We start from the raw sequence: 9,709 nt of genomic DNA, 5'->3' as shown, positions 1-9,709 counted from the left end.
TTATATTGTTTTAAATTTTTAGGCAAAAATAATTAAATTCATAAATATTTTATAAATACCTGTATACCTCAAAAGCCCATGATATAGCAAACATTCCACAATACAGAATTGGAAATATTTTTTTTAAAAAAAACAAGTGATACAGTGAAGCTGCAATAAGTGAACCATGATATAGCAAGGGATGACTGTAGCTATAGCTGTATCTACATCAGTACGGATATTCATATGTATTACAGTTTATATATTAGGGATAGAACAGTGCTCTGTTTTGTGATCTCCTCTCTGCTTTGAGCTCAGTTGGACCTGCAAGCAGAACACCAGAGTGATAGTAGTTTTGGCCTCATTTCTCTTGCCTCAAAGGTAATATCACTGTGTAGATGATTAATAGTACCTAAAAATAACTTGTATATATTTTCCCCCACTTATTTATACTTTGGTAGATATTTATGGTGGATATCTTGAGATATACTACGTCATCTCAGTTTTATACCCTTAATACATTGGAAAGTAACTGTATTTGAACATCAAATCTTTAAAGAAGTAATGCACCATGAAGTCATATAGGTGGGTCCTAATCTACTGTGACCTATGTGATGGTAACAACCACTTAAAATAAAGACAGCCAGGGATGTAGCTCAGCGGTATAAGTGCTTGCCTGGCAATCCTGGGGTCATGAGTTTGATTCCCGGTACTAAAAAAAAAAAAACCAAACAAAAAAAACAAACAGGGTGTGGAAAGAACAACCAAGGACATAAAATATGAGCATATCAAAGACATGTAGAGATGTCTCAGAAGAAAACAAACCTCCTGATACCTTAAGCTTCTTTATTTCCCCACAATTACGAGAAAACAATTTCTGTTTCTTGTGCCACCAGTCTATGGTATTTTGTTATAACATCTCTAACTGACTAAGACAGAAAGTAGCTCATACTGTACTTTATTTCTATTTTCAGAAGAGTGTTATAAATGACTACCTAAAATTTTAAAACATATTTTGAAACTTAAGTGTCCTGCATGTGAGCCAGAGATCTTTTAGTCGAATCAATTAAGAGAACATAATAGAATTATTCAATTGTGTGATGTGAATTGGATTTAGTTTAATCTTCTTTATTTACATGATTTACAATATTTTATTTTATTTCAAAATATAACCTAGTTGCAGTAAATTAGTAAAATCTTTCTATTCCACATGCTTCTATAGTAATTGTTGAAATCACTTCATTTGAAAATGAATATTTTTCTGAAAATAAAACAGGCAAACAATTAGATACAGTCACTCGACCCTATGTATTGATTATATTATTTTATATTATTCACCTGTTAATACTCACAGCATGATAATTTTCACTGTGTGACTTTATTAGATGAAGAATCTGAAATGATATAAATTTTGTTAAATTACTTATGGCCAAATGGCTACAAAGTGAAAGAACTGATTCTTATCCATGCTGTGCCTGTCTTTGTAAACTCTTTGTCTTTCTCATTATTAATCATGATGGGATCATCATCCTGTTTGGTGTTTTTGGTTTTTTTTTTTTGTTGTTGTTGTTGTTTTTTTTCTTCTGGTACTAGGAATCGAACTCACAACCTTGCACTTACCAGGCAGGCACTGTGCCACTGAGCTAAATCCCCAGCAGCGGGATCATCATTCTGTATGAGGCTCTAGTTATTTCCCCACATGAAAATGAGCATGCCCTGAGGGATGTTAAAGAACCATCAAACATCAAAAGTGTTATACCTAATGCTTTTGTAAACCCTTGTTCACTTAACTAATTAATATAAGATTCTGCTAAGAAGAAAATTCTGTGTATCTTGAAAATGCAAGTTACTTGGTGAGAAATGCTCCAACTGCCAGGCAAATATTCTCAGGGGATGTGGAAAAGAGTAAATGATAAGTTCCCAAAACATTAGTACTATTCACTATGTCAATAATAATTCATTCACCTATACCTGATAATAGTTAATTTCTTGACATAGGGCTCAATTTCAAGTCAATGATATTTTAATGACATTTCCCCCTAATCAGAGCACACTAATAGATGTTCCATGAATACTTACAGTATTTGAGTCTTAGTTTTAAGAAGGAATAGATGGAAATAAAATCAACTCTGACATTTATTTATACCATTTGTCCTAATTGTAGATGTTGCAATAACTAACTATCGTTCATAGTTTAAAGGAGAAGAGGTTTATTTGGGGTCAGAGTTTTGACCAACTCAGTTATGTTTGGATGCCTCCAAAGTAGAAATGACATGGAAGAACACATTTAGAGGAAAGCTATTCATTCTATGGTGGCGTAGAATAGAGAGATGGGAAAGGACTGGGGTATGAAAACACCCTTCCAGCTCATGTGCTCTGTGACTGCTCCTTTTTACAAGGTGCAATATCTGAATATGAGAATCTTAGCAGGTATTTTAGATGCCAACCATAACATTAACTGAATGATTTCTAGAATACTTTAGAATGCCTTGCATTGAGTTTATTTTCTTCATTAAAAAATGAAAAATTTTTTCTACTCAACACTTTACTCCCTCCCCCCACAAATAAAACACAATGAGTTTGGAAATTTCTAGATACAGTATTGGACATTTGGAGAATCATAAATATTGTTAATAAAATGTCTAGAATTCTAAAAGTAAAGATATATTGTTAGATAGATAAATTTTTTTTTCCAAAATTTATTTGACAAAGAGATCCATTCTAACCTGCCTCTTATCATAACTGCTAATGAACCATTAAGTCTATTACCATTAGTAAGGAACAATCCGCCAGGCCACTTTTCAGATGATGTATTCCAAGACACGCTACACTTCCATATGATTCAGTAGGTTACTAGACTGTATTTCAATGCTTAGTCAGTGAACAAAATTACTTTTGTACTTCACCTTCTCTAATGCATATTCCCAATATTCCTGCAGATAGGTTGAAGTTTTAGACTTTGAGATTTGTCCTTTGGAAAAATTCAAAATAAAAAAATAACTACGTTCCACAAAATCAATATTAGACTTAAACATAAGATACAAAGTAATGAAACTCCTGTAATTTTGTATTTGGTGTGCTATTACATGCAAAGTCAAAAACAAACATGATCATAAAGGAAAAAAGCAATGATAAATTAGAATTCTTTCTTTCTTTTTTTTTTTTTTTTTTTTTTTTGTCTTTTTGAGACTGGGTCTCACACTGCAGTTCAGGCTGGCCTTGAGCTCACTTTGTAGCTCAGGCTGGCCTCCAACTTGCAGTGATCCTGCTGCTTCAGCTTCCCGAGTGCTGGGATTACAGGCACGCACCATCACACTTGGATAGATTTCATTAAAATTATGAAAATAAATAAATAAGCAAAACTTCTGTCCAATAAAATGCACTATCAAGGAAATGAGAAGAGTTGACCCAGACCAAAAAAAAAAAAAAAAAACAAACAAAAACCTTGCAAAACACACATGATAAAAGATTGTTATTCAAACTCATAAGATTTCTTAAAATTCATTAACAAAACAATCTGCTTTAAATATGGAAAAATATCTGAATAAACACTTCACCAGAGAAGATATAGAGATACCAAATCAACATTATAGGAGGTGTGATCAAAACTTATAGTGAATAATTAAATAAAAACTATTACATTTAAGGGCACATTGTCACTAATCCCCCTCAAAATATTCTCCATTGCTTCGAACACAGTTATCCAACTGTTGTTGCCAGTATCTGAAGGAGTTCTGGAAATGTGGAAATGCGGTTGTTCCATCATGATTGCTTCGATGTCTTGAAACGATTCAAAACATTTAAAGCAGTTTCTGTCAAATACAGCATTACAGTGTGTCCTCGTTCACTTTATTCACCAGATCTGCACTGCACAATGTCTGGCTTTTCCCCAAAGTCAAAACCAGTATAAATGGAAAATGTTTTCAATCAGCTCAGGACATGGGGGCAGTTTCAACAGCGCAACCAAAAGCTCTTAGGATGGAGGACATCCCTAGCTACCTCAGAAAGTGGTAAGAACATTGCGATAAGGTTATTCAAAGTGAGAGCAGTACAATGAGGTGGATTAATGGCAATTTTCTGTCGATGTAGTATTTTTAAAAAATTTAAACATTCACTTTATTTTATGACAACTACTTGGATGTCATTAGAGGTTTTCAAATTAAAACATCTATTAAATCCCACTATAGAACTACGAGGGTGGCTAAAATCCAAAACGTTGACTTAACTAGCTGTGAGTAAGGATGTAAAAGAGTGAAGTTTGCATTTATTGCTGGTAGGCGTGAAACATGGTGCAGACACCTTGGAAGAAAGTTTAGCAGTTTCTTACAAAATTAAACATACTCTTGCACTATGACCCAGTAATTGTGCTCTTTTATATTTACCAAACAAACTCAAAATTTGTTTTTATGTTAACCCACACAAAATCTGGCACACAGGCATTTTTAGCAGCTTTATTTTCAATTGGCAAAATACAAAAGAAATCAAAGTTTCCTTCAACGGGAAAATGAATAAGTAAATCATGGTACATCTAGACAATGGAAAATTATTCAGTGGTATGATGAAATGAGCTAGCAAACCATGAAAATATGTGGAAGGACCATGAAAGAGATTGGTTTGCTGTTCTCTTTTTTGGTTGAGTATGTTTGTGGTTTTGGAATCAGGGTAATGCTAGTTTTCAGGAAGTAATTTTGGAGTGCTCTTTGTCTTTGCCTTTTATTAAAAAGTTTGAGAAGTAGTGTCATTACCATTTCCCTGAGGTTCTTGTACAAATCAGCAGTAAATCTATTGAGTCCTGGTTTTTTCTTAGTATTTTTATTATTACTGCTTCAATTTCATTGCCTGTTGTTAAGAGTCTGCTGGTAAAGAGATTTTATATCTTCTCGTTTCAGCTTTGGTAATTCATATGTATCAATGAATCTATTCATTTTTATATGACAGTCCACTGGAGTACAGGTTCTGAAAACAGTTACTGATAATCTGGATTTTGGCAGTATCAGTTGTGATATTTGCCATTTTCATCTCTAATTGCATTTAAGACTTTTCTATTTTTGGTAAGATTGGCTACAGATTTGTCTAATTTGTTCTTTATTCTAAAGAAGCAACAATTGATTCATTGATGTTTTGATTATTTTTTGTTTGTTTTTGCTACTCACTGATAGTGTTTTGATACGAGTCTGCAAGCAATTATTACAGTCTCTGTTCAGTCCTCTCCACTGATGTTAATCTGTATTTGAAGCTGCCCCACAGCACTAGCAACGCCATCTCAGCTTCACCTTATATTAGGCAATCGATTCTTATAAAGAACACAATAGCCTAGCTCCCCTGCGTGCTCTGTTCATTTTAGGGTTTGAGCTCCTATGGGATCTAATGCTCCCACTGATCTTACAGGAGATAGAACTCAGATAGTATTGTGAGTAAGTGAGAACAGCTGTAAATAAGAATGAAGCTTTGCTTACTTGCCTGCTAATCATGCCCTTGTGTGCAGCCCAGATATTAATAATCCACCAATTGGTACCAATCTGTGGCCTAAGGCTTGGGAAACTCTGTATTATAAAACATAACAAGTTTTATATATTCTCTCTTTATGACACAGTCTGTTTCCAGGGTTTTGCTGAGAAAATATTTACAAAAGAATCATACTTGTGTTTTTTGACAAAATAGGACTTATATCATGCCATAGGAAGTACTAATTTTCATTGCTTTTTCTGGCCTCTTAATAGCTGGTTTAAATAAGGTTATGTTTGGCAACTAGAAATTTCTTTATCAGGAACAAGTATCAATCAAGTGACTTTTTTTGGTTTCTGAGTTTTTCCTCTGTGTATGTTTGTTTTATTTCTTGACTTATCACCTTATAGCATGATTTCTCACTATTTTACCTCAATTGTATTCATATAATATCCTATTGCTTAGTTATTTCCTTCAGTGGGCAGTGTAGGACATTTGCTCCTGGTTGAGAAATTTTGAACCTCTCCTATAGACCATGGCCTATGAGTTTTTTCACAACTGTTATCAACATTAATCTTCAAATTTTGAGAATAATAAGCAATTTTATGAAAATGAATGAAAGCACATAGGAGACACCAAATTCCCCCTGTTTTCCAGGTCTGTTTCATTGAAAGCCTGCACACTTTTTCAAAGGAACTTGGTAGTAGATGCCCACTAAGAGAGACTATGTGTCTCCCCTCTTTCCCATGTTTTTCACTATGAAAACTACCAATAAGTAATGGCAATATTTTATTTGAGCAATACTTTAAATTCTTCTGACTACAAAAAAGTACTGACCTATGATTGAAATGACAAAATCCTCAGTCAAAACTGAAGAATAATACATATAACAGTACAACTAAAGTAGTGATTGTTAACAATTTTTACTCTTATTTGCATGCTATAGTCATTTATGTATTTTTAAACCTAAAGTATGTGCATGTGTACAATTAAAATCTGCCTGAATTTTTTAATATAGTTCTTTTCTTCAATTTCTTTTCACTTCATTTATTTATTCTTCAATTTTGATGCATTTAATAATTTCTATTTTATGAGTATAAAGAATGTAGAAAAATATATATTCATACAAATATTTTTCCTGTTTTCATAGAATTATTTTATATTTTACAGTACAATTCCTGGGCCAAGAGCAACTTTACACTATGAACATTCACAAATTTTATACCTTTTATAAAATTATGCATATTACTTATAGTTTGGTACCTAAAAATCAATTTCTGACATGTTTGTAGAATATGCAAGGATCAATAATCAAGGAGAAAGTGTGGATCAGTGGTGTAGAAGTAAGTGAATGTATGTCGTTGTTCTCCACAGCCTTGATACTACCAAGCAAGCAAAGACACTCATTTGCATAGTCTTGTGCAGGGAACAGGGCGATGAAGACATCCTAGAATATAGTAATAGTAAAATCTTATGTCTTTGATTCTCTTTGCTCCCTGATCTAACAACTTGTACTGACTGCACCACTGACCAGGTCTCTTATTCTTAGCTCTTACATTCCCTTCTCTATCCAAATATGCATGATGAGCTTCCTCATAATTATGGACAACCAACAACCTCCTTTTATCCCTTTAGTAAAATTGTTTTTCTTTGAAATTGCAGGAAAACCTTCACTTTAATGTTTGCATTTGGTTGAAAAGCTTGAGAAAACTCAACAAGGACAAATAAATGATCATAAAATACAGGGAGAGAAAAGGGATAGAACAATAATTCAGATTCTGTAGCCCTAGTTTTTTTTTCTTTTCTTTTCTTTTCTTTTTAGTCACAGAAACAAAGACACACCACCCACATGCGCAGGTCACAATCTCAGAAATTCAAAGATGATGAGTCTTAATATTAATGTAAAAGTTACTCAGATGAACTGAGACAGAATGCAGCTGTTTCTCATTAATTTGTGTGACTTCTGTGCTTACATAAATGCAAGAAACAATGAATGTCTCAGTGACAGTGTTGTGTGTTAAGCTCCTTGTCCACAGACACAATTTAGAATGAGGAAGAGAAAATAGAGGAGACTCTTTGTTCTTATTATTTGTTATGGTTTTCACAAAAGTTGAACAATTTAATAGCTATTTAGTCCTGTAAAAATTATTATCCTCATTGGTAGACATGGCATTTGGTGGGATTAAACCAAGTAAACTGCCCCCAATTCTCATGAGTATCTCAAGTATTTTAAAAGATACTATCGGGGCTGGGGATTTAGCTCAGGGGCAAAAGCGCCTGCCTGGCAAGTGCAAGGTTGTGAGTTCGGTTCCCAGTACAGGAGAAAAATCCAAAATAAATAAATAAATAAATAAATAATAAATAAAAAATAAATAAAAGATACTATCCATTTATTAATATCCAGTAAATCTAATACTTCTAGGCATGTATTTGGGAAAATATACATCACAGGGTTTAATTACAGCAGAGCATTTAACAACAAAATTAGGCATAATTTACACATCAATGGGATACGGATAAGTAGAGGATGAGAGATTCATGAACTGAAACAATGTGCTGAACTGGAAGGGAATGTACTGGGATGATATGCACCAATGTCCTCAAATTATATTTTCTAAAAATGCAAGATATTGAATGATTCATGCTGTGTGATACCACTATATAAAGTGTGAGAACATGAAAAGCAAATGCAAACATAAATTATGATGCATAAATAAATAATAATGCTACAATAAACATTTTTAGACGTGGAACAAAAAGAATCAGGGGAGTGATTACTTTTAAGTAGGAGATAGAAATTGAATTGGGAGAAATTTACAAAGGAAAGCACAATTCTATTTGAATATCCATGAGGCCAATTGTGAAAGTTCCAATCATATTTAGATCAGCTTTGGCACTCAGATCTTTTTTATATTATTATTTTAAACTAATTGTTAGGTAGATAAATTATTAAAACATAAACCAAGAAATGAGTGCATTATTCCCTGTAAAGCAGTCTGTGTTTCAATTACTTTTCTTCCTTATAGAATTTAGATATCTTATACAATCTCAAATCAAATAAATGAGATTCAGTCAAGATTGTCTAAAATGACATACCTCTACATGCACAGCACACACAAACATACAACACCATTTCCAATATCTGTATCATTGTGTACATGTATGTGCTCCATAGCACATTTTGAAGACTACTGATTTGACAAACAGTTATTGAATATTGTGGGGAATCCATAAAGAATATTACTCTAAGATGTCTTCTGTGATGGGTTGAAATTTACCTCTTAAAACAAAATGATATAGATGGAACAATTAAAAAACTAACATAACTTGCTACTCCTTCCTCTAACAATTTATCCAGATTATACTGATCTCTTTTTAAACCTTTCGTTTACTTCTCCACGAAAAGAGAGAGATGGAGGAAATTATGTCATCCTTTTAGTAGAATTTCCAGTCACCTTATGCTGCTGAAGAGCTGAGTGTATCAACTCATTGTTTTCTCAAATATTTCCTGAGTGCCTAGCACTCATTTAAGGCTGACTGTAGTTTTAATAGGTATCTGTCCTACTCTTTTTTTTAATTTTTTTTTTTATTTTTTAGGTACTGGGGATCGAACTCAGGACCTCCTGCTTACCAGGCAGGTGCTTGTGCTGCTGAGCTATATCCCTGGCCCTCTGTCCTGCTCTTTAGAGGTGGAATTATAACATTATTATCCATTGAGTGATTTTCCATCTCTACATCAAACAAAGGGTACATTAAATATAAACTTTAGACACAGTTCTAGCAAATTATTGCAATGATTTTGAAGAATTAACATAAATCTATTTCCAGATGTGAGACATTAGAGTACATAATCTATGTTATACTACATAACTCTATACAGATACATAGCCGTAGTAGGGCAAACCAAGGCTTTGAACTGGATCCTATCCAGGACTTTTACTCTCTGGTTAACAATGTCAGCAGCCATCCCTCTGCTTTAAACCTAATATTGATGGGTCTAGCCTTCCTGTAATGACATCATGTCCTAGTTTACCCCAAATGAAGAGTTCTTTCCTTTCATGGTTAGAAATTTGCTCTGTCTAGATAAGCTTCTTTTCTTTCTTCCCAAAAAAGATTCTGTTCTCACCATACAATAACAGTTAAAAGTACACATATAAACTAAAACCAACTGGATCAGAGATCTCAATATTAAAACAGAAAGGCTAAATCTATTGGAAAAGAAAGTAGGTAGAATCTTGAAGATATAGGGGTAGGCAGAGAGTTCATGAACAAAAGCCAAACTGCG

The sequence above is a fragment of the Chinchilla lanigera genome, unplaced genomic scaffold (genome assembly GCF_000276665.1).
Source record: "Chinchilla lanigera isolate Chin_1 unplaced genomic scaffold, ChiLan1.0 scaffold00032, whole genome shotgun sequence".
Classification (NCBI taxonomy): Eukaryota; Metazoa; Chordata; class Mammalia; order Rodentia; family Chinchillidae; genus Chinchilla; species Chinchilla lanigera.
This window is presented reverse-complemented; position numbering follows the sequence as displayed.